We start from the raw sequence: 27,016 nt of genomic DNA on the forward strand, positions 1-27,016 counted from the left end.
ATACAGGTGTCTCCAGAGCAGAATAGTTAGGTACAAGAGCTCCCCTGTTCCCGATCTGTCCCTCCATCCCATTGATTCTACAGAATTTCCTCTTTCTTTCTCTGCACATCATGCTGCTCCCCTCCCCCACCTAGCTCTGTGCAGATAAGCTATTAACCCTTAGTGCGCATACAGCACAGGCATAGACTTCATGTACTAATAATTTCTTCCATGTGTTCCATGCTCCTACATGTGATGAGAGCAGCCAGGCTGGTCACTACGGTATATATATCCTGCATGTGCACTGTGCAGTGTTTACTGGATTACTTATGGGAAACTAAATGAATTTCATACTAAATTACTTTGAGCGAGAACACAAGGCATCATAGGATCTGTGGGTAAGCTAACTGGCCTCAGCTTGAGGGCATGGACAGGCAGACATTAGTCTCCACCCACTTCACCTCTGGTAAGAAAAAATTTTGTCAAACACTTTCAGAACAGAAAATGCCATAACTTTGGAAAGAAAAGGGTGAGTAGCACAAAGTAGGCATCGTTCTGTTTGTTTTCAAAGGGGGGATCACATATAATAATTTGGTAAAATCATTATAATTTTACAGTTACACTTTAAGCTATAAACTGGCAATGTCATGAAGGGGTTAATTAATTTGCTTCAGAAATTAAATCTTTCATGATATTATGCAATTGTGTTTTGTATTTTCCTAAAGGCATTATTATGGGGAAAACGAAATGCTTTATTTAACTAAAGTATTATAGCTGGTAGCAATGTGCGAGATGACAAGCTTGTTTCCTATATTGAATGACAACCAGTAAACTTACAAATGTAAACTGTTCTAGGCTTTAAGGCTTTGCAGGTTATTACTACCAAAAAATATACAGAGTAAAGTATATATGCACATTAAATGTCTTATGAGCCATTGGGGATATAGGCAGATATGATTGATTCTACTCGAATTACGGGCAAGGCAGGCAAGCTGAATAAATTAAATCACGAGTGGCAGCTTTTATGAACCACGATATGATGAGACGACTGGTCTCCACAATTATAATTCAGTCTATTTTCAGTGCAATATGTGTACAGTAACTAGGATCTAGCAATGTTTGTAGGCAAATGTCTTATCCCCAGCTGAGACAAGCCATGACCTTTTTGCCTGATTGAATATTATTCTTTAAGCTGTGATGTTCTGCTTAATGAAGTCAACTATCACGTCTTGTGACTTTCTGATCTAACATCTGACTGTGGTGCCTTGGGTCAACCCTAAGGAATGAAGAAACTGTATATATTATAAACATACAATTATAAAGTCTTAATATTGCATTTAAAGAAACTGTCTTTTATAACCATATAGGAAGCTTGCAACTAATGAGAGTAACATATGTACACACAGTGTACTTCTACAGGTTATAATCTTTGTATGTATACATGCACATATATAACTTCACATACTATTCACATATTATTTACTTTAGTACAAGTCATCTATATCCAACCTCATTTGTATCTACAACTTGATGTTGTTTCCAAATGTTGATCAGTGCATTGGACTGCTTACTTCTTCCCTGGGGACATGGGTTTTCATTAAAAGACATATTTAAAGGAAATATACAATTTGTGTGGTAGCCATTCAAACTAAACATACTTACCTGTTTGCATCTTCTTACAGATGGCGGCACTTGTCTGCATTCGGCTTGATACACTAGGGTTTCTGAGAAAAAAGATACTTGGCCTTTGGCGCTCTTGGTACACAGGTGCTGTAAGCTAATAATTATGCACAACTCCAGCGGCAAGACTCCTTTTCCCCTCTGGAACCTCGTGACGTTACGCAGGAGGCGTGCATAATTGCTAGCATTTGTCAATCTATTATTTAGCCTTGTGACCACTGAGAATTGCAGAATATAATCTTTTTTTTTAACAAAATATTGATATTGACATGAAAACATTTATTACAAATGAAAATAAAAATAAACATAAAACATTGATTAAATAAGTATATTTTCGGGTTACACATTCCCTTATAGGGAACCTATCATTGAGTTTTGACCTATCAACCTAATGACAGATTCCTATAGAGAAGCCTGTTTTTCTCAAAAAAGTCTTCTACTTGTACTCTGCAGAAAATAAAGTTTAAATCCTTACTTAACTCCAGCCATTAAGAATTTATGAAGAGGGATTGGGGGCTCACTGTAACTATGCCCCTGCATTGAGGTGCATTGGGCTGGATTTGATCAATGCAGAGCCAAATATGTCACTGGAAGGAAGGGGGAGTGATTATAGGAGGATGTATGAGGATGGCTCCATGACTCAGATGCCCTGTGGATCGCCCCATGGTTCTCTCTGACAGGTAGCCGGGAATAGTCTTAAACTTTATTTTCTGCTCAAACAGAAGACTTTTTGGAGAAAAGGAGGAATGGTTTCCACCTGTTGTAAATTATATGACTCAGTCATCAGGTTCATAGGTCAAAAACTTATGAAAGGTTCCCGATAAATCCTACTCTTAATCTGCTAGGCTATAGATCTCTAAGCCCACCAAAATATTCTTTACTAAATGATCAGGAAATGCTCCCATGCATATGTATTAAAACATCTTATGTTACAAACTGTATAACACTTGCCTGACATCAGTATTATATAAGGGTCAACCATACTTTAGACTTGATGTAAGCACAGCGTTATATGCCATGTAAAAATTTTGATGCAAAGACTGCAGCAGGTTAAACTTCTTATTTCTGTTCATTTTAAATCAAGTTCTTCTAATCGCAGATACTGATTCTAAAAATATGTTATTGCCTTAAGGCTAATGAGGCTAAGTAGCACATATGTCTCTTCTTATCTGTTAATTTTGTAAATTGCAAAAAGTCATTATCTTAAATGCTTGTGTGCGCTGGATACAACAAAGTACATTACATAAACTCATATGACAAACATCAGCACCCCTTAGGATCAGCAGCATGAATGTTATGTAAATACCTCATTAACATGCCATTTTGATACAGAATTAGTATTTGGTGAACCTGCTATTATCTCTGATATATGCAGAATAATGGGCTTTTGTGCTATGTGTCATCCTATAATGTAACATAATTGTATAACATATCAGTGTTATCCTAATCCTGTGTCATGTAGATTATTAAAGCAGATGTACTAATGCATCGATTATGCTAAATGCAGGGTTTAATAGATTGTCTTTTTAATCTGTATGTCTTACAATACCCCCTTTGGGTCTTCAATAGTTTTGCTTGAAGTGTCCCTTTATTGTAGGGAATATTCAGATAAAGCCAGTGAAAGCATGCGCCTTGGCAAGGCATCTGGCCACGATAGAGTATAACGGGAGAGAGCTAATTGATATAACCAGTCAGGTAGCCATATTCCATTCAGATCACTCTTGCTACTCGTGTTCACATCCACATAACCTCATGACGTAATTGCATCTACCTGCTCCAGAGCTGACTAGGCATCAGCCCTAGTTGACTATGACCTGGAAGTTACATGACACCAGTGGAGAAAATACTGATGAAAGTAAACATGTACACATCCCATCAGTCCTAGTGCATACAATTTTTGTTGCCCTGGGATCCGACTGTAAATCTTCTGACTATAGTTGGGCTGGGCAGATTCTTCTCATGACACATGGCATTCACAGACACTTCCTGCCAGTAAGCAGATTGCAAAGACTTACTCTTTAAACTACAGATAAGATCTTAACCCCTTAACGCTCTGCGCCGTAGCTCTACGGCGCAGAGGTATAAGGGCTGTATGAAGAGGGCTCACGGGCTGAGTCCTCTTCATACAGAGGTGGGGGTTTTTGCATATTGCACAAAACCCCCACCGCTAATAACCGCGGTCGGTGCTTGCACCGATCGCGGCTATTAACCCTCTAAACGCCGCCCGCAAAGTCGCGGGCGGCGTTTAAAAGACGGCGGCGCGTGGGCGCCGCCATCTTTTTTTCGATCGCCACGCCCCCGAACGTCATCGGGGGGCGGCGATCGGTTGCTATGGTAGCCTCGTGTCTTCTTTTGACACGAGGCTATCTGGCAGCTGCAGATTCGTTACAATGAGCCAGTGGCTCATTGTAATGAATGTGCTGCAAAAATGCCATATATTGCAATACAGAAGTATTGCAGTATATGGTAGGAGCGATCTGACTATCTAGGGTTAATGTACCCTAGATGGTCTAAAAGATAGTGAAAAAAAAAATAAAAAAAAAAGTTTAAAAAATAAAAAAAATTAATAAAATATTAAAAGTTCAAATCACCCCCCTTTCCCTAGAACGGATATAAAACATAATAAACAGTAAAAATCACAAACATATTAGGTATCACCGCGTCCCAAAATGCCCGATCTATCAAAATATAAAAACGGTTACGGCCGGCGGTGACCTCCGAGGCGGGAAATGGCGCCCAAATGTCCGAAATGCGACTTTTACACCTTTTTACATAACATAAAAAATGAAATAAAAAATGATCAAAATGTCGCACAGACCTCAAAATGGTAGCAATGAAAACGTCGCCTCATTTCGCAAAAAATGACCCCTCCCCCAGCTCCGTGCGCCAAAGTATGAAAAAGTTATTAGCGTCAGAAGATGGCAAAAAATTTTTTTTCTTTTTTGTACACATTCGTTTAATTTTTTAAAATGTATTAAAACACAATAAAACCTATATAAATTTGGTATCACCGCGATCGCACCGAACCAAAGAATAAAGTAGGCATATTATTTGGAGCGAAGAGTGAAAGTCGTAAAAACTGAGCCCACAAGAACGTGACGCACGTGCGGTTTTTTTTCAATTTTTCCACATTTGGAATTTTTTTTCAGCTTCGCAGTACACGGCATGTTAAAATAAATAACATTACGGGAAAGTAAAATTTGTTACGCACAAAATAAGCCCTCACACAGGTCTGTACACGGAAAAATGAAAAAGTTATGGATTTTTGAAGTTGGAGAGCGAGAAATGAGCCGGAAAACCCTCCGTCCTTAAGGGGTTAATAGCAGGGGAAGGAGGTATAGCAGCGCTGACTGTGTGTGTTATAGCTCAGATAGAGCAAAACTTAGAGTATCATTGTGTTTTATATCCATCTCATGGATCTCATCATCTCTCATCTTTGATCTGTCTCATCGCTTTTTTTCTCTGTATCAGATACTAGTAGAGTGATAAACCTGTACCCTGATGATCTAAGCAAATTCTCAGTACACAGAATCTCACAGCACTAGAGGGATCATGAAGTGATCATCACTGACCATCACTGAGTGATAGGATCTAAAACAGCAATCAAACTGAATTAAATTGGGTTAAAGTAAGGGGTTAAAAATTATCTTTATTGTGTAAACATCACTAGGGGATTAAAATGTGAGAACTTTCTTTCATGGGAAAACCCCTTTAAGCTTATGATTCTGTGGGGGTCGGTTCCACATTTTCAAATTGTTCTTTGACAGAAAAAAAATGCGCAGTTATTCACCTCTGCTAAAAAACGTCTTGATGTTGACATAATGTATATTTATGCATGCTGAGACATGGTTGACCCATCTTTCTACTGTAAGTGTTTTGGTTTCCTTCTAACACTATCTGTCAGCACGTTGTGGGTCAGTGACCTACTAAAATATCTGAGAAGTGCATTAGAGTCAGCTGTTCAGTCAAAACAAGACATAGATGTGAAGTGAAATATCAGATCTCATCACGTCACAGAACATCTGTGCCTAGATGACAAAACACTTCAGCAGGTTTACTTGTAAGGTGCAGCACGTTTCCTTAGGGAACAGACAGGTCTTTTGGTTCAGTAAAATAAATATGTAGGAATAAATATGTTAGATTTGTTGCAGTAAATACTTCTAAAGGATAAATTTGTCAAATTATATACTTTTAGTATATACGGTCATGTTTCAGGGGATGCAGTATATAGGAGAAAGTCTTCTTTAAAAAACTATGAAACCAAAACTCATGACTTGTACCCAAGTTTTCTAGAATTCAGGGCACAAAAGAGTTGAAACTATGCATGCCATGGTTGTGCACCATCTTTCCTATTTTTTTTTTTAACTTCCATTTTTATTAAATTTTTCACAAGTATTGACAGTATCATTAATCATCAATATTTGCTAATAAAATGAGGCATGAAATATGAAAGCAGAGACTATTTGTACTTGTGGCGGAATTACTACCCCTGTAGTCGTCCTCAAGAGAAGCAGTCCATGCAATAGTCCAGTAATATTCAAAGATGTCAACCCTTATGTAGACAATCTGGAGATTTCCAGTGCTTTTACTGTATATGAGCAGATGGTTTTCTAATGTTGAGTCATTGCTTGTACACCACTGTGGTTATCTTGATCTCTCAATGTTCTTACCTTGGTGAAACAATACATTTTTGTTCCCTGTGTGAGGATCAGAAACCATAAACATCTTTCCCATTTTGTGCTTCACTTTCCATTTCTGTAATTAATGGGAAGAATGTAGAAGTATCATGATGTGCAATTGGTACAAGAGTAATAGATTGGGCAAAGTACTCTTTTGGGCGGTTATTCTTCAAGACTGGTGCTTTTATAAAAGCCAATGATCATCTGATCAAATTTCCTGTGAAAGTTTGCTTCCGATCATTGCCCAGTGTGACTATGTCAGCAATTAGCTCATGAGCAAAAGACATATGTCAACAGACTGCATCACTTATATAGCCATAAAAAGGAGTGTTCCCCTCAGCACATCTTTCATGAAGGAAGATTTGCTTTTGACAACATAAATTCATATCCATCAAAATAATTGCACAGTAGAAACAATAGAAGATTGCTGATCAACTTTCTTTGCAGTTGATTGACAGTGACATATGAACAGACATCTGTCCATGTAAAAGCACCTTTAAAACTGAACAATGTGTCTTTATTGGGGACAAGTCATAGTATGTGCAGTGCTGCCTTTTATACTTCAGTGTTAAATGTTTCCTAAAAAAGAATATCAAATAAAATGTGTATAAAAACTCCTCAACTATTAGAAAACAGTGAGTAGCACGCAGCATGGATAATAGAGGCTTCCAATATGGCAGCTGCTACTATTTCATTCCTACACTTATCTGTAGTTACCAATGGCCTTCAGATATGACCTTCTGTACATTTTAAGCTTTGTGACTTTTGGGTCAGTCTTGTTTGTCAGATGTATCCATACCTCAATTTACTTGCATAGTTTGTCATTTTATTTCAATGGTATAGAAAATGTCTTCTTAATTAGAGGAGAACTTCAAGACAAAAACACTTTATAGTATTTTGTTCCTTTTGGGAATCCATTATCTTACAAAATAAAAATGAGAATACTACTTTTAAAGTCTATCTCCTGTTATTATAGTAAGTACACTAAATAGGTGTGAAAATGCTATTCAATGTAGACCTTGGAATGTAATACAATAAGACACAGCCTGAGCTGAAATAAGTAGAGTCTATTTGTACTGATTTACTGTCAGTGGGTATGAAAAGTTCTTGTCAAGTATTTATTCATTCTGAACTGTTTTTAAAATAAAAAAGGTAACATTCAACACATGCTACACTTTCCTCTCTCCAGCACTCCCAAACATGGCACCTATCATCACTGCCAGCATGTTTGTATGCAGGGGCTCAGCAGCGATGTCGCGTCAACATTGCATGTCTAATACAACCCAATACAAGCTGCTGCCTGGGGCTGTAGTGAACACTTTGACACTTTGTCAACGACATATCAACACCGGGCCTCTGAATACAAACTAAGGTGATGTTGATGGAAGTCAATGCAATGGACTGGAGCAGCAGAGAGAAGCAAGTGTAACATGTGTGCTATTTCTATACCCTCTTGAGTCAATTATAAAACCTTAATCCCAGACAACCGCTCTGAGCATTGCTTTCAAAGTGTTGGTGGTAAAATGTTGGTGTTTCTGCATTCCAAATAAATGTGAGAGATTTTGTTAAATTGCTGTCGAAGATGTAAATGTAAGACATGAAGACTGGCCTAGGGCAGGATATGATAATCAACTCAATGTTTTCCCACATGTTACTATTTGTATCAGTTTCAATTAATAGTTCTTAGCATATTGTAAAATTCATCAATAAATGCGCTCCCAAAGTCAATTCCATTTCCTAGTTGAAAAATCCCAATTTACAATCAGTACCAAATTTACATCATAATATAAGAAATAAAAATAATAACACTTTATTTATATAGCACCATCATACTGTAGCACTTTACAGATCATGGGGTACATATACAAATAAAATATTTTATTACAGAGTCATAACATTGTCATTTGAAACAATAGGAGCTTGCAAGATCTTACAATCTATGAGGTAGAAGGGAGGACACTGGAGGTGAGAGTGCTTGTATGATGGTCAAGCCATTTTTATGAGGGATCAAAATGAATAAAATGATTGTATAAATAAATAAAAATGCTGCTTCCGCCATCTTATATACAAAGTCCAACGTCAATGGGACTGCAGAGAAGCCTGGAGCTTGGTATGTGGTGTTTGCTGGATAACACATGGGAGTTTCATGCAGTTATGTTAAAGCTTCGGTGGTTGGCTATTAGTCTGATGTAGAGCATTTGAGAGAATTGGTGGAGAAGTGCTGGAGATGTGAGTGGTCGGTTAAATTAAAGAATACAAAAATCTAAGTTAATTTGTAAATTGAAGAGCACTAGTTGGCAACAGACTGAGATGAGGGAAGAGAGGTAGAGAGGAGCAGCACTTTGGAGAGCTTTGTAGATTAGGGTTATAATGATAAGTAGTTTTCAAAAAAATTCAAAAATGTGTATAGTTTCAACAACTATACAGACACAATTATACAGTTTCATCACCTGAATGTTAACTGATCTGAAAAGATCATGCTCATGTCAACATACTTTGTTGTCTTCAATAAAATCTATCAAGACACAATATTTGTTTTGGTCCTTTTAGTCTCAGTCAAAAACACTAAGAAGACCAAGTTTTGAACTCAGGAGACATTATCCACAATAGACAATAGTGATTAATATAAATAAAGTATGTATAACATTTCCAAAAAACATTTTTATAAAACTACAGCCAGCAATGAATAACAATTAATTAATTGCTAAATTCAAAACTACAGCTAATTAACCTTTTAGTTTATGGCTTTTAATGGCATGTTTAAGTTATTTTTTAAAGTATAGTTGTGAATCTTGTATACCATCCTTTTTATTATTTCACAGCAATTAGTCTTGATTCCAGTGGTGCACAATATTTTTGACCCAAGGGCTGCATTGTCATGCCATTCAACTTCATTAGTGTATCACCACTAAGTAATCACCGCCTATCATAGCACAGCAGGATCTACCATCCCCAAAATTAGAAATACTGGCAAATTAAATTGGATGAAGTGGAATTCAAAACAAACTTCATGAAAAATGTATTTTCTACTTAAAAAAGTAGCCATCCTTGTTGGCTCTGATTCATCCTGGGAACCTCTCAGGGATAAACAAGAGCTGCAGTTCCTAAGGAGCATCCTCTAGGCGGGATCCTTCTTAGAAGTCTGGAAGCAGGAGGACCTTGTCTTCACAAGCTGATTCTGGGCTTCATGAATGAAGCTATCTTTTAAAAACCTTCTGGTCTTGGCAGAAATTCTGCAGCAACTAGTAAGGTATCAGGTAATATCGAAAAAGGGGTTCCAGGAAGTTATTTTCAACATCCTCACAGTCTCACCATGGAGCCCCTAAATTCTCCCATTGTTTTGCCAAGCTGTTTTCCCCTTTGTTATACAAAGCCTTTCATACAAGCATGCTAAATGTACAAGCGACACGACTCTGAGTAGACTCTTTATTGAATTGTACTCCATTTTAAAGTTATTTTGTGAGAAAACTTTAAAAAATGGACAGCAGCTTAGGCACAAGCCATATAAATAATGCATTACAAAACTTTGGCTTCTCGTTAGTCATTTGTGCTGATTGATATTCTGAGTCAGAGAAATGTGCTCATGATTAAAATCAAAACTTCTAGATAATGAGATTGGGGAAGCAATCAGCTTTTATAGCTCTGGAGAACTGTGAGACCCCAGTGCCAGCCATCTATGTTTGCATCAGTACTGTGTAATTTTCTGTTTTGTCAATGAATACAATAAATGGAATAACTTGGCTCCAGATGATAAACTGCAAGTAGTTGTTATGCCATAAATCAGGAACAGAAATCGGTATTGGTGTCGGTATTTAAATGCTTAACCGACTTTGCTGGCAGCAATTAAACAGTTAACAATTTTCACAGGTCCGCTCATCGCTAATTGTAAGAAATATGGTAATTTAGTAATTGGAATTGGTGTCATGTCATAAAATAAAAATTCTTATATAATTAAATCCTTATGTTATTTTCTTTGTCAATATTTCCTGATATATTCCAGTCTCACAGTAGGTTGACACTTCCTGTTCTGTAGGGATCACTTCTTAGCAGTTAAATCATTATTAGCATGGATATAACTAGGAAAAGCAGCACCCAATATCCCATATCCGTTCAGACAGTTTGTATTAAAAAAATGCAAAATTTTACTTAGCTTGACTTTGTATATTAAAGAACTGTGTGAATTAATTAACCCCTTGCCACAGCATTTTTGCCACTAAATCATAATATCATAGTGTACATTATTCCTGTGATGTGATTGCTAGTACAGTACTGTAAAATTACGGCATAGATTATCATTGTACTCTGACATGTTTATGTTTAATATATTTGTACTATTACTTTACTGTGTGCATTATCCCTGTAATTTGATTTCTACATCTTTATTTTCCTAATTCTGTGTCATTATTGTGTATATTATACCTAGCACTGTGATATTACTGTGTGTATTATTACTGCTCTATTTCAGTGTCTATATTAATCCTATATTGAGACATGAGTGTGTACATAATTCTTCTTAAATCACTTATATATAAGATTTTGTTTATTATCTCTGTATTGTACAAGATTTGTACGAAAAGCTTGCACATAGACTTAAAATGATAGACTTAAAATTGGAGATAGTATAGTCTCAAAATGAGGAAGTCCTAGGGATGAGAAATAAAGTTTTGTAGGGTTTCAGGAAAGCGATGGAGGTACATTTAATCAATTTATAGTATTATTATTTTTTAATCTGTAGCTGTACTTTCTTTTCTTTACTTGATTTAGGAGTAGAGGTTGTCGCATAAGGCTTAAAGGGGTATTCTCGCCTGGGCATTCACATTCAGTTTCACTAATCTTCCATTTATAAACATTTCTTCAATTGGATGTTATTAAAAAAAATGTTCCTGTGTGAAGATAATTTCTCATAAATGTAGTCATCCTGTCCCTTAGAAACGAGATGGCTTCCTCGGTTACGACCACGTCACACTCTGGCAGCGGTGGCCAGACATGAGCTATTGAGTCTTGTCTGACCTCCTGGATTCAGCAATCATTACCAGAGGATGGCTGTGGGTCATGTAGTAAATCCCGGACATTTCATATACAAAAACAATTTGTTTCTTTGTGCAATCCCTCTAGCAGACGTGGCCGTATCCGAGGAATCCATCTCGTTTCTAAGGGACAAAATTACTACATTTATGAGAAATTATCTTCACACAGGAACATTTTTTTTAATAACATCTAATTGAAGAAATGTTTATATATGGCAGATTTATCAAACTGAATGTGAATGCCAAGGCGAGAATACCCCTTTAAGTATATTCTAGTATGAAAGCTCTTATACTCATGACTATTTGTACAGTACAAGTTTGGATGTCAACTTTGATACCCACTGTATACCATTTATGAAATAAGCTTAAAATACTGCTATTTTACTCATCTTATGATGTATTCTCATAGGACTACACAATGACTTTGACATTTAGGAAGTTATGTGTTGTTTTTATATTTGATCTCCAGGGGATGCCTAATAGAGCTTAAGCGTTTGGGAATATGTTTGCTCTCAATATGTGTAATTTGGTGAATAACAGTTAATATATCTTCCCATACACAGAAGGTTTTCTCATGTCACCCTCACATCTGTAGGGAAAATTTCTCATACCAGTATAATTATTTCAGAGTTTGTCATTTCCTCCAAGCTACTTGGATCACAATTATTAGAGCCTGTACTGATTTTCCTAAATCAAGTATAAGCATATAACTCTTTTACAGTGTAAGCCTTCTGGGTTACCTTTTACACTAGCCATTGTGAGGAATAGTACAAAATTCTATATTGGGATACCACATCCCAACCAAACTCCAAGCTTTATTCCCCTGACAGGTGTTAGAGGGGTTATGGACATAAGGGGTCGTTCATACATGTCTGATTGGGGAAGGAGCCCTCCAATAACTGCTTAGCTAAATTCTCTACAACCTGAGTTAATGTACAGAACAGTAAAGAATGTGTTAAATGGACAAAAACTGTATAAATCAATAGTACAAGTGACTAAATGAAACCCATATCATATCTTATAAGAGCAAAGTGCTTCTTTATCCACTTTTAATATACCAACTTCGTAACCTGTTTTTTACAAGCATGTTTTCCATTTTACTAGCAAGATAGGCAGAACTTCAGTGAGTTGCTGAATCACCTGGTTGCTCTATGGGAGGTGAGTCACAGCATCTAGGTCTCCACCCAGGAGCTGACACTAAATTACAAATTTACAGACAGATATTAACGAGAGAAAAGCTGTTAGAAAAAGAAGATAAGTTACATGACTAAAAATAGAGAATGACTGATTTCTGCAAAGTTTTATGAAGTATACTTTATGAGAGAACACCACAAATCAGTAAACATAAGGTAAAATTGTCATTATCTGTACTAATATTAAGAGGACATGTTTCTTTTCAGAAAGTAAATGTATTAAGTGCATCCGACTACATGCTAATGACTACAGTACTCATGGATGAGCTCCTGGCAGCTGTGTAGCCTGCAGCTAATCTCTGCTCCATATTGCACATCCATTGCACATATATTTATTCTAAAATGAGGATTATTAGTATAAAGAGAATATATATTTTTTAATGTTCATGATATAAAGTGTTGGAGGAAGTATTGTCATATTATCTTTTAAACAGTGGAAATGGTGATACCTAAAGCAGAAGATGACTAGCACGGGCTGGGGTCCCCATGTTCTTCTGTTAACTGTAGTGCTTTTTGCAATCCATAATCTGACACTTTTTTATGCTGTACATATTACAAAATCTGTTTACATTGCAAACTCCCCTAACCATCCAATAACATGATCTAAACATTACAGGAATAATATGAAGCTCCCTGAAGAATAATACATAATGTCACATACTTCTCATGGGTCAACATAGTTTTAACGGTCTATAAAAGAGCTCTATAGCTCCACACAGCTACATGCTTTATGTCTGTCTTTTATTGCTAATGTCTTTCAGGAGGATGACTAATGGTTTCCCTGTAAAACACTTATGTCTGTATTCGCAATGGTTCCCAGAGGACATTGTAATATAAAATTTATGAACCACTACTCTAAATTTATTGGAATGTTACATATAGCTAATGGAACTTCTATTTATGGTACAGTGTGTTTTACACGTGTTCTGTGAATAACAATGAGCTAAAACCCTCTCACACAGCCGCTTCAGTTTATTTCAGGTTTTTGCATTTATGTTTTAGACTTCCCTTCATACACAAGCCTTATTTTTTTTATTTTTCCATTTACAAAAATATATGAGGCCTTGTTATGTGTGGGACATACTGTACTTTCTGTGTGAAATTAGCAGAAAAAACGCAGTTGCTGCATTTTCATTTTTTTTTACTTGAAGTCTAGATGATACATCCTCTATATTCTTTGTATCAGTATGATTGCAGACATACCACATTTATATAGTTTAGTTTTGTCTTAATACCTTTATCATTAAAAAAAAAAACTTTACGTTTTAAAAAAAAGTCTGTTGAAGGAATGGTATTATTGGAATAACACATACATTTCTAAGATACTGACAACTGTATGACCTTTTGATCACTTTTTATAGAAAATTTTGTTGGAGGAAAAATGGTGGAAAATTGTCAATTTGGACATATTGATGGTTTTTTCGTTATGGCTTTTTTATGGTATGGCATTTGTATACTTTTCTATACTATATTATTGTTTCTAGCCCCCTAGGGTACTTGAACCGATCATTTATATAATATAGTATGATATAACTTTATTGCAGTATAGAGTGAAAAGAGAGATATGGGAGCTTGCAAGAGAGATTGCCTCTTACAGGCTCCCAGCTGTCAAGGCAACTCATCATCACCCTTTGTGAATATAATGTCCTTCTATTTTTTAACTACTGTTATTAAAGTATTATAACTAAGTAAGCAAGACTTATAATAATCTCAATAGGGTAGAATAACCCCCATGGCATTGGCTAAGGAGGCCAGACAGATAGAGAACAGTTCCATTAATATTGATATGAAACATATCAATTCAATCAATAGACTGAATAGATGAGTCTTGTAATGTAGATATAAGCTTTAAACATTTCAAGCATTGGATATAGATTATAGATTGAATATTATAATAAGTACGGTATCACTGTCTGCACTGCATTACACCCTATTTACACTTACCATAGATAAAGATGAAGTTATTCCTTTCAATTGCTCAGTTTTCCCGTGTTCTACTAATCATTTTATTTTTAAGAAAAAAATGAAAGACAGTCTATTTTTAGTGACATTCTGTTATACAACACTTACATGTCTGTCAATAGGACTATACCTACTATGACCTAGCTCCCGTTTCTTGAATAATGAGAAGTTATGTAACATGTTGTATAGCTAATGATACCTTTATTATTTGCAGATCTTACAAACATCATTTAAAAGTAAGGAACAAAAACTATAAAAACACTTGGCAGGAAGAAATTAAGATGATTGTGAATGTAGACTGGAATATCCGAGGAGGAAAAAGCAGCAGATTTCCAAAAGGAAGTAAATATAGAGGGAGTCACAGTGCTAAAGTGTAAATATCTGTCTGCAAATAACATAAGTTAGGACATTTATTAAGTATTTGGGTTCAGCTTGTGATTTTCTGAAAATATACTTTCTTTTATCACACTTTCCAATCCCAAATTTCGGTTGTGAGAAAAAGCAAAAGCAAGTAGACGATAACAAACAAAGCAGTCCCATAGTTGCTGTGCCCTCAATCATGGTAAAAATTGTACATATCAGCATAATATTGGTATAGAATTAGTCTGGCTGCAGTGGAGATATCAGAGTTTAAATAGGATCTTTTAGATATAGTTAAAATACACAACATAAAGGGATATTCTTATCTGGACATTGACATTTAATTAAATTCATCGCCCATATGCATACATTTCTTCAATAGGATGTTATTTAAAAAAATGTACCTGTGTGAAGATAATTTCCTATAAATGTAGTAATGTTGTCCCTTGGAAACAAGATAGTTATCCTTGGATATGACCACCACTGCTGGAGGGATTGTACAAATAACTGTCCTTCTAAATAAGGTCAAGATCCAGGCTTCTGTGATTGCAAACTGCTCCCAGGGCTGCTTTTGATTAACAGTTGCCTTTCAGAATCAGTTCCTTTCCTTTCCTTGGGAAAGTTAGGTGTGTCATTCTCAGTTAATGTTGGGGCAAGTTAATAATTAAATATGTGTTAAATATAGTTTTATACGTGTGGAGAGTGAGCTCAGTTGTGTTGTGAGGGGTATATATTATTTAGGAGCACAGTTTTTTTATGCAGGAGGCTTTATACTTTAAGTGACTGTGGTATTTTTTGGGACGCCAGGTGGAGATGCTGCACGGAGCTGAAGACATCTGGCCGTGAATTCAGCCGTGATACGTCATGGATTGGAGAACCCGGAATAAAGTCCTCTTCCTGATGGAAGAGATTGTCATCTATAAGGTACTAGACACCACTAATGACTCTCAGAGCCTGTAATCAGTCACACAGTGTCAGTGAGCTTGACGAAGGCAGAGTGCCAAAATGCGGGTCGGGGTGTCAGCCATCCAGAACCACGTGTATCACCACCAGCAGGTAATAATGTAGGGACAGAACTCTTGTTTGGCATACACACAATGGCCACATAGGGATTAGATTGCCTATCGATACTCACAAGCACTACAGCTAAATATTGTGCAATATAAGTGCAATATAAGAAATATAGACACCGGGCTGTGCAATATATTTAGCACCTAGGTGTGTTCCCTAATGGTATTTTGCTAACATGTCAATCTGCATTGTTTACCAATATATTTGAGCCATACCTAAAATGGTGTGATTTATTAGATATACAGGCAGTCCCTGGGTTACATACAAGATAGGGTCTGTAGGTTTGTTCTTAAGTTGAATTTGTATGTAAGTCGGGACTGTATATTTTATCATTGTAACCACAGCCAGAACTTTTTTGGTCTCTGTGATAATTAGATTTTAAAAATGTTGGATTGTCATAAGAATCAGGATTAACACTAAAGCTTCATTACAGACACCAGTGATAACTGTTACAGCTGATCATTGTAGTCTAGGACTAAAGTAGAATAAATTACCAAAATCCAGAGGTCCGTTTGTAACTAGGGGTCGTATGTAAGTCGAGTGTTCTTAAGTAGGGGACCCCCAGTATATACTTACCAGATCACGTGTACTGGATGTTTGTTGTATACTGTCTCTTCAGCATGTACTGATTGACCTTGCTTACACTTGTTACCCCTCCCCCCTTCCAATTTTTTAAAGTAATGTTTTTTTGATATTGTATAATTCTAATAAAAATTATGATATTTGTTTTAAACAGTTTGTTGTTTAAAATCTGGTCTTTTTGTGTATAGGTGTAGTAGTATCTGTAGTACCGGATTTATACCTAGTCCCACAACAGGGGATCATAATGTAAACACTGAATCCCCACTTGGAGGGGAAGCTATCCCTAACCCCTCTTTAACAATGTTCTTTGTGTAGTGTCAATGAGCTGCCTGTGGGGATGTTAATTGTACCCAGCTTTTAAAAACTCTATTTTAACATGACTTTTCAATACATTGTGGAATAATTTTTTTTGCCTTGGGACTGGGCCAATTCTATCTCCATCTGGGCACTGTTTTTCTTACATTTTTTTTTTCAAAAGGTGAAGATGTTGCTCATGGATTGTTTCTCTGGTGATCGTGAGAAAGTTGAAACCTTTCAGGGATCATGTTTACTGTACATTACAGTTAATGAGTTTGCCTCCCAAACCCATATGGTAGTGTGAAGCATAGTTTAGATAAAACATGGTACTGTATATTTGAGTCACTGTCATAAATAGGTATTGTGTAGTGTATTAATTGGACATTGTATACTCAAAATATTTAGATATCATGCCAAACAGTGACTTATTTGTGCAATGTATGATGGTATAATTTTGGAACTGCTGAATTTAAGTATGGTCTAGCATAACTTATACACTGCTCTATCTCGTTTTTGTGATAATCCCCACAATACAGTAGTGTATATGTAATGTCTACAAAAAATATAATTGGTCCATTTACATACATTTTATAAACTACCACACTAAAAAGAATTGTTTCCTTCATTTTTTCTTTGAAAAACACATAAATGTTATCATTCCACTGAAATCTCTATTTTTAGAATGAAGCTGTCTATTGCCCTAAGCTATGGTACCAGACATGACATAATTTAATTGAAAATGACTTTTCTATATAGAAAACAATAATTAATTGATTCAATGTGTTTTAATTTATTACTTCTGCATGTCTCCTTTTGGTTATATCATTGGTGTATCATATTGGGGCACGTTAAGCTAAATAGAGGCTTAAAGGGGTTTTCCCATGAAAGAAAGCTCTGAAATTATAACTCCCTAGTGATGTTTGCACATAATTTACATTTTACTCAGTTTTATTGCTGTTTTAGTTTCTATCACTCAGTGATGGTCAGTGTAAAATTTCAGAGTGGGGGGGGGAGGGGAGGGGGCTCTCTAAATAAACACATTGGGGCAGATTTATCAAGTGTCTGAAAGTCAGAATATTCCTAGTTGCCCATGGCAACCAATCACAGCTCCCCTTTAAAATATTCATGAGCAGTGGTAAAATGAAAGCTGAGCTGTGATTGGTTGCCATGGGCAACCAGGGATATTCTGACTTTCAAACAGCTTGATAAATCTGCCCCATTATCCGTGTATGCTGACACATGAAATAAACACATGATCCGGTTAAATTATCATTGTACAGGTTCGTCTACACTTTCATTGTTTCTGAACATTCTATTAGTATCTGACACATAGAAAAAGAGAGATCAGAGATGATGAGATCCATGAGATGGATATAACACATAATGACACACTTTAGTTGTGCTACATCTGAGCTATAACAAAGACAGTAAGCACTGCTACATGCCTCCTTCCCCTGGTACAAAGATCTTATCTTGCTTGTGGAGCAAGTCTCTGCACAATGCTGCTTGCCGGAAAGAAGTTTCCATGAGTGGGCTCCCGGTAGACACCAGAACAGATAGAGACAGGTTGGAATTATATCTATGAAATGCTGTATTTTTGCTAATATCAGTGAATTAGAGAATGTGTTATTTTGTTATCTTGAGTATATTTAAGAATCTTTTCTTCATGGGAATACCCCTTTCACACCACCCCCCCCCCCAAAAAAAAAAATAAAATAAAAATATCAGCTTGGTACAAAGAATCTCACTTGGAGCTGAATTCTTTTTCTGCCTCACTTGAATTGTTGAAAGGGCCCCTGACCTGAATCTGCATTTAAAATTTAAGGGTAGCCAGAGTGGGAGTAGCAATTGTACACTTTCCAGACTGCCCAGACATTAACAGGTTACATGCAGTGAAACCACCTATTTTGGTACTGAGATTTAGTAAAGCAGGAGAAACCTGTGAAGCTTATGAGCTGGGCACAGATGTCTTGTATGTGCTAAAGTCCTTAACAAGCTCTCCCTCTTCCTCCAGGATCTACACTATACGTAAACTCAGTCATATATATTTAATTAAGTTAATACACTGCCAGTGGCTTAACTAGGAGAGGCAGGGTGATGTAGTGGACTTCTGAATGAGACTCCACTTACCCCTTACAAATATACATACAGTATATATATACAAACCATATATACATACATACAGCTTATACACACATACATATAGTGCCACATACACCCATGCATCATAAACACAGACATACACATTTCAAGCATATACAAATCACAAATACATACATAAAACATATTCACACCCAATACCCCAGATGCTGGGGCCCCCTGACACTGTGGGCCCCATAGCAGCTGCTATGGTTGCTACCCCTGTAGGTACGACCCTGCACAGTGCTATAGCATGTTTGGTAGATTAGTTCTCTGTCATTTGAAAATTCTATAGATTATTACTCACTATTAAGCCATAGCTTTGACTTTACATGGCCTTGATTGATACAAATAATGCCTATTCGTCATGAGTGCACTTCATGGAATAGCCAAGTCATCTGAGCTATACATTTGAGCTATACATCTGAGCTGTACATCTGAACTGATGTGACTGGCAAGGAGACATTTCTTTTTTTTAAATCTTGAGCCTTTTGTATTTCATGTTAGGGATCTTTCATCCCAGGTCTTAAAGTAGCCATTTTTATGGCCTTTACCCAATCTGGAACTATTGACAGCAGATACTGAACACCAGATCACGTGGGGCTGGATGTTGATCCTTCCACCACTCAAGTTTTGAAGACCATCAAATTATTATTTTAAGCTCCCCTGTAAGTGTATAATTACAATAAGTGCTAGAATGCTGTAAATAGATGCATCTGATTGATGCCATTCAGTAGTATTCACCAACCATGAACATGTGTCAGAAAAAGTACACCACACAGTACGGGAACATATCAATCTCAGTCAACAAAAAAGCTAAACTCCCAGTGAATACTATCACATTGAGGTCAAAAGAAGATTTTTTTTATCAGTAGGTATATTGAGGACCCTTGAGGCACTTTAATATATTCACCGAAAGCTTTCCCTCTATGTATGTTCATGGCATAAACAAGTTTTTTTTTACACAAAATGCAATATTTTATTAAAAGTGGATGAGGTCTTGCTATTGGCTGTGCATTTATTAAGAGGTGAGGTGCATCTCACTCCAAAACTAAGAGGATCAAGATTGGTTTAGGAAATGCTAGTTTTATTTTACTGAGAAAGTTACAGAAGAAACTGAACTTTTGGCATTGGTCACTAGCACTCTCCCTGCTGTAGTAAATCCTCAGCTTGGGATAGGATTTGTAGGATCAGTTTGTAGGATAATTTTTTTTATTAAGAGGCTTAGTTTCCTCTTCAATAGATTGTATTTTATAGAATAGTTAAGTGACTTTGGTACTTATAATGGATTTAAGACTTTAAGATTTTGAAGACACAATTCAGCACTGTAAAGTCCTCATGCTTTACTGAAGACAAATACTAACGGATCTACAGATGCTTGACTTCAGAGCATCAGGGCAAATCTGTAAAGCAACACATTTACAATGATCTTTAATATTGAAATGTTGTTTTTTTTGTAAACCTCATTCATTTATATGAAACTACTGGACATTTCATTGTAGATTCCAACAGAGATGTAACCACCACTGTAGCAACAACAGCAACTTCCACAGGACCTGCAGTATTAGGGGGCACGGCTTTTGTGACCTTACACACAGAGTAAAGAATAGAGGATGTGTAGCATGTTATACCTATTCAGCTGCATACCCTCCACAGCACATAGAGCATCAGGCGGAGCCATCTGCTCAGATTGCGACCGTTGGGGGAGGGGATGGCAAGACCAGGAATTTCTAATGTCCTGCCCTCTGCTTCCTGCATGTGGCCTGCCAATGGGTTGCATTCTGATCAGTGGCATCTGACCACCCTGCAATAAGAAGGAGGCAGCGTCAATGAGTAAAATAAAACTGATGGACAGTGAGCATGTCTATGGGGGTCATTTATCTTTTCCTTCCATTGGTGTTTTAGCTGTGTAATGGCTGTTTTGCACGCCAGTCCTGACGATGCTTAGGAAAGGTATGATTATAAATATAAATTGTGCCTTTTTAAAATTTGCAAAAAAAACCCTGCATTTGACAAAGAAGCAAAATGACAATGACAAATGAGGTGCAAAAAAGAGACTTACAACAGGCACAAAAAGAGTGCAGAGAAGGGAATAAGATAAATGACCCCCTGTGAATGTATAAATGTATGTTTGTGTGAATATACTGTTTGTAGGTGTAAATAGTTTAGTATATACTAAATGTAGGTCTATTTGTATATGATGTGTACATTTAGTTGCTACGTGTATTTATAGTATGTATGCGTGTAAATTCTTTATGCATATGAATATTAGTGTATACACTATGAGGCATATTTATCAAGCTGTCTGAAAGTCAGAATATTTCCAGTTGCCCATGGCAACCAATCACCGCTCAGCTTTAATTTTACCTGTGCTCATGAATATTTTAAAGAGGAGCTGTGATTGGTTGCCATGGGCAACTAGAAATATTCTGACTTTCAGACAGCTTGATAAATCTGCCCCTATATGTGTAAATGATGTGTATGTACTGCATGTATTTGTATGTTATATGTATATACTGAATTTAGTATATTTGACTATATACTGTATGTATCTGCATGGATGAGTGTATAGATATGTGTAGAAATCTGTATTGTATATGCTTAACACCTTGCCAACCGAGGATGAACTATATCGTCCTCGCACTGCAAGGGGTGTATGGAGAGAGCTCACGAGCTGAGCTCTCTCCATATACAGCGGGTAACGGCTGTATAAAACAGCCAACACCCGCCTGTCACTGCCACGGTCGGCGCTTGCACCGATCGCGGCAGTTAACCTGTTAAGTGCCGCGGTCGAACCCGACCGTGGAACCTAACTTATCGTTAAATGCCGTCCGCCATCTTGGATGGCTGTTCGCCGCCCCCTGGAACATCATCGGAGGGCGGCGATCGGTTGCTATGGCAGCCTAGAGTCCCATTGAGACACGTAGGCTTGCCATGTGCAATGATTTCTAATAGCCTGCAGATGGCAGGCTATTAAAAATCATTGTAAAATATCTGTATAGCAATCGGACCTTGCAATCGAACCTTGCAGGGTTAAATTACCCTGGAGGATCTAAAATAATGGTAAAAATGTTTTTTTTTTAAATGTAAAAAAAATTAGTAAAAAATTGTAAAAAAAGTAAAAGTTTAAATCACCCCTCTTTCCCTAGAACTGATATAAATATAAATAAACAGTAAAAATCATAAACACATTAGGTATCATCACGTCCCAAAATGTCCGATCTATCAAAATATATTAGAGATTTTTCCCAGCGTTTAACCCCGTAACGGAAATTGGCGCCCAAAGTTGAAAATGCCACTTTTTTGCTAGTTTGAAAAATATAAAAAAATCTATAGAAAGTGATCAACAGCCCATACAGTCCTAAAAAAGAAAGCATTAAAAATGTCATCAAAAGTCACAAAAAATGAGAGCACCCACAGCTCCATGCACTGAAGTATGAAAAAGTTAATAGCGCCAGAACATGACAAAATGAAGAATTGTTTTTTGTACAGAAGGTTTAAATTTTTTTAAATGTATGAAAACATTATAAAACCTATACAAATTTGGTATCGTTGTGATCGTACCGAACCAAAGAATAAAATATACATGTGATTTGGGGCGCTCAGTGAAAGCTGTAAAATCCAAGCCCACAAGAAAATGGCACAAATGCGTTTTTTCATCATTTTCACTGCATTCTGAATTTTTTTCCCGCTTCCCAGTACATGGCATGGAATAATAAATAACAGCACTATAAAGTTAACATTTTTACCCAGAAAACAAGCCCAAATAGAGATCTTTACATGGTAAAATAAAAAAGTTACAGATTTTTGAAGATGGGGAGTGAAAAATGAAAATGCAAAAACGAAAAAGGGCCACGTCCCTAAGGGGTTAAAGTGGTATTTCTTTACCACAGGATGTCTGTAGGACATGCAATAACTCCCTGACATTTCATATGAAAAAACTGTGTGTTTCTTTTGGCAGTCACTCCAGCAGTGGTGGTCGCCTGCAAGGACAGCTGTGCTGAACAATTCGGCTTATACTGGAGTTTATATGGGAGATTAATTAAATTAAATGTGAATGCCCAGATGGGAATACCCCTTTAAGGGGAAATCTGCTGTGGGGTCTAGCCTCTCCAAGTTTTGTCAATAAAGTGTTCGTGCACATGATCATTTTAAAGTTCCACACAATATATGACAAAAAGTGAATTCTTCTGTCAGTGTATCCTAATCAATATGTAACACATGCCAAATTTTGCAGAAGAAATTTTGGCTATATATTTGATGTTGTTGAACTAACACCCAGAACAGAAAAGTAATTGCTTCTAGGAGACTTTAGAATGGGATGTTAGATTGTGGCACAAGGGCTTAATGAATTGGGCACAACCGAAAATGATCTGAACTATCACTTTAACAGAAAGTCAATAATAAAAGCCCCCAAATGTCTCTGATAAATAGCACAATATTACTTGTGTGATTCTGTATAAAAAGTTGTCCTATGTATGTATCTTTCCTAGTATAACCAAGCTTTCCAACTCTGAGACTACAGAAATATGACAGAATATGTGTAAGAGGATATAACATGCCAGAATCCTGTGAACACAGATGTGAACATTGTCTTACATGCTACAGATTTTGGATTTGTTCCTGCCTTGAATTAGAACCACGTGTTTGTAATTACATTACTACATTTTACAACAGCTGACTGGACAATAATGCATAGGAAGACATTAACATGCAAACTGATCTCACTGACCTGCTGAGACCCCTCAACTCGGCATAAGAAGCCATAACGTAATAGCACAGAAAAAATAGGACCCTTCCAACATTAACCGGTGCTTCACTCAATATAAGAAAATACAAGAATGAAATCATTTAATATATATATATATATGACATTTAATAAAATAACCTTTTTTATTCACTACATAGACTGGAGCACAAAGATCACAAACTATAGTACAAGAATACATTGATTGCAATAAATGATATATTACATTGTAGCTTGTTGCAGTCAGTTACTTACAAGAAATGAAGTGGAGAGAGAATATGTAGAGGGAATCAATATTGGCGGTCTCCAAGTAAACCAGGTCTAAGCAAATAGTCACAGGCAACAGGTTATATTCCAGAACAGACAGAAAGTGAACTTGTAAGCACTCCCTAGTATGAAATAAATAACATCTGCAGTGACTGTAGCATTAGGAATCATCCATCTGGATAACTGGTACTGAAGGGGAGGCTGCAGTCACCTATGTGGTGCCTATGCTCTGATCTACAGCTCGGCACAGTTCTCAGGGAAAGTGTGTGCAGACTAGACTTCCCACTGGTATATCTCCAGCCACAGCTGGCAGCATCATCTGCTCTCTCTCAGCTGATTGGTGGCTTGTAGTGTCCCATTGTAGAGCTTGGATCAGCGTCTGAGCATTCAGCTGCCTCCGCTCAATGCTCACATTTCCAGTCCGCTGAGAAAGAATCAAGCATGTTCCAAGGATCAGTATGAAAGCTGCTGCTGCTTACATAGTCTTTATTCTTGTCTATATGTTATAATTGGTTACTTTACTTTTTGGGGCGTCAGAGTGAATTCTACAACAGAATGTATACATGATGGTATTTATTTCATATGTGTGCATACAATACATTATAATTTTATATATAGATATATATCTATGCACACATCGTAGTCCACTGCCCACCTTCTTAATTAGATCATAACTGCTAGATTATTATCTGGACATGAGCTGACAGATTCCCCTATAGATTGCACTCATTGCCATTTCCTATTCATCCTATTGCAGTTACATCATTAGCAAGGCTGAAAAAGATGTGTCTATCAAGTTTTGAAAGGATTGGAATAGGCAAGGGACATAGCAGACAGGAAACAATATGTGGTAACAGAATTCTGTACTTTTACACAAGTATCAATGTTACTTTGTTGTGATAAGGCAGCTAAGCCCTTCTTGAAGCTCTCTGCTGTCCTGCTGTGACCAGCTCCTGAGGCAGGCTATTTCACAGTTTTTATGTTACAGAAGCCTTGTCGCCTCTGGAGGTTGAATGTAGAGAGTGACCTCTTGTCCTCTAAAAGGGATTTCACTTGAAAACAGTTTCACCATATTTTCTGTAACTTTTATATTATATTTTACTTCTTTATGGATACTCCATATCCCTTGCAAGTTTTGTGTTTTTTCTAACCCCAGGGAATTATTTTTATATACTAGTCCCAAAAACATTAAAAGCTGTTAGTGGCAGGTGTTTTGCTAAACTATTCTTAATTTCCAGAAATATTACAGCTGAAATGTAACTTTTTGTTGCTCTCTCACATAAGATATCAAGTGTTTTTGAAGCGTAAAAAAAAATGATACAGAAAATGTAGCATGTACTGTACGCTCTGAACTCTCATGCCCCTAAATAAAATCCTATGAGGAGATTTATTTATCATCAACATAAAACTAGCATACAAGGCATAAAGAAGTCGGGGTGCACAACACAGATTTTTGCCACAGTCTTTTACACGTTGCACGCCTCGCAAAAAAAGTGACTCTGGCAGGGTATTAGTTAGGCTAACAGTTACTTCAGCCTACAATAAATCTGTATTTGTAATGCTATAATGAGTTCCTATGAGGCTTCCCAACATTGGACTTAATGGTACTGCACAACATCAAGCCCCGGGCACTAGCTCACAAGCAGAGTCAGAGCCAGAAGCTGCAAGTGTCAGCTGTATAGTATGGTGAATGGTCCCAAAAGGAGTTAACAATTCTAAAAAAAAGAATTGATGATTTTATATTCCTTCACCCAGAAAGAGTTAATAAAATCCAATCAATAAGGCATAGACTCTCCAAAAGGATTTATCTGAAAAGTGCATCTCATCCCACAAAAGATAAGCCCACATTTGTCCACATAACCAAAAAAATAAACATTTTATAGCCTGTACAATGTGATACTGCTCCGAATGCCCCTGCTACACTCCCACTGCTGCACAGTTTACCACAAGATATGGCCATCTGTATACTCCAGAGAAATTCAGGTATCAAACTTTGCAAAGCATTTAGTCATTCATATGTGGAATGTGTTTTCCAAAAAAGTTACTGCCCCCCCCCTGTAGTATATAGCCAGCCTGCCTTCCCTGTAGTATACAGCCAGCCTGCCACACTGTAGTATATAGCCAGCCTGCCCTCCTTGTAGTATACAGCCAGCCTTCCCCCCTGTAGTATATAGCCAGCCTGTCCCCCCTGTAGCATATAGCCACCCCCCCCCCTGTAGTAGATAGAAGATAGACACCTCTGAGGGCAGTTCTTTAGGTTAAAATACATTTTGCTTTCTGTATTGAGATACTCAACAAACCAGTCAACACCCCTATTTTGCTCTGAGTGAGATCTGAAGGAAGCTCCTGACTGGATACTACAGATGACATTTTTAGCAGAGGAGAAGTTCAATGCAGAGAGCAGTCCAGATTTATGGGCAGATTCACAGCCATTTTAGGATCTTCAGCTCAATTTTTATTCCACAGTCCTGCTGCTACTAGCTACCTACACATAGGTACAGCTCTCCAGGTCTGCCTGCGTGTTCTAGTAATATTATATCAATTATTGGAATGTTAAATGTTCTCTAATCATATCTCCAGTCAGGAAAATAATTTCCGTGCTCCTGAAAACTCAAAATAATTGTGCAGTCTTTCTCTTGTTACAGTATCTTGGCTGTTGGCTCTAGCCTTCTCTTAGGACTGAATGCACTGGTATAGATGGCTGACAGTTATACAGTATTAACCATTTTAGGAGTAATTTATCCAAACCCCCAGTTGAGCATTCAATATAATTTAATGTTTAGGCACTAGTCACATGGCTTGTCAGGTTTTTTTTAAGATGCAAATAATAAATGCAGAATATTGGACAACCCCTTCAGCCACTAAAACAATTGATCGGATCAGTACAGAGATCTCTTGAAAAGGCTCACGAAGGTCATAAGTTAGTTTCAGGAACAACAGAACAGCAGAAAACACATAGAAAAACCATAAGGAAATATAAGGAAATCCAATCATTGAATGCTGCACGTGTATAAGAATGGCGTAGTAGATGCC

The 27,016-nt window shown here is 36.9% G+C and overlaps 1 protein-coding gene across 1 annotated transcript in view; it reads right to left on the reverse strand.

Annotated features, from left to right (window-relative positions):
* LOC140118217 (pinopsin-like) overlaps positions 1-24,234 on the reverse strand; it is a 165,933-nt gene extending 141,699 nt beyond the window's left edge. The window contains exon 1 of the mRNA XM_072135839.1: positions 23,972-24,234. The gene's annotated coding sequence lies outside the window, so the exon portion shown is untranslated. The remainder of the gene's footprint in view (positions 1-23,971) is intronic.
* Positions 24,235-27,016: the final 2,782 nt, after the last annotated feature.

The sequence above is a fragment of the Engystomops pustulosus genome, chromosome 2 (genome assembly GCF_040894005.1).
Source record: "Engystomops pustulosus chromosome 2, aEngPut4.maternal, whole genome shotgun sequence".
Lineage (NCBI taxonomy): Eukaryota > Metazoa > Chordata > Amphibia > Anura > Leptodactylidae > Engystomops > Engystomops pustulosus.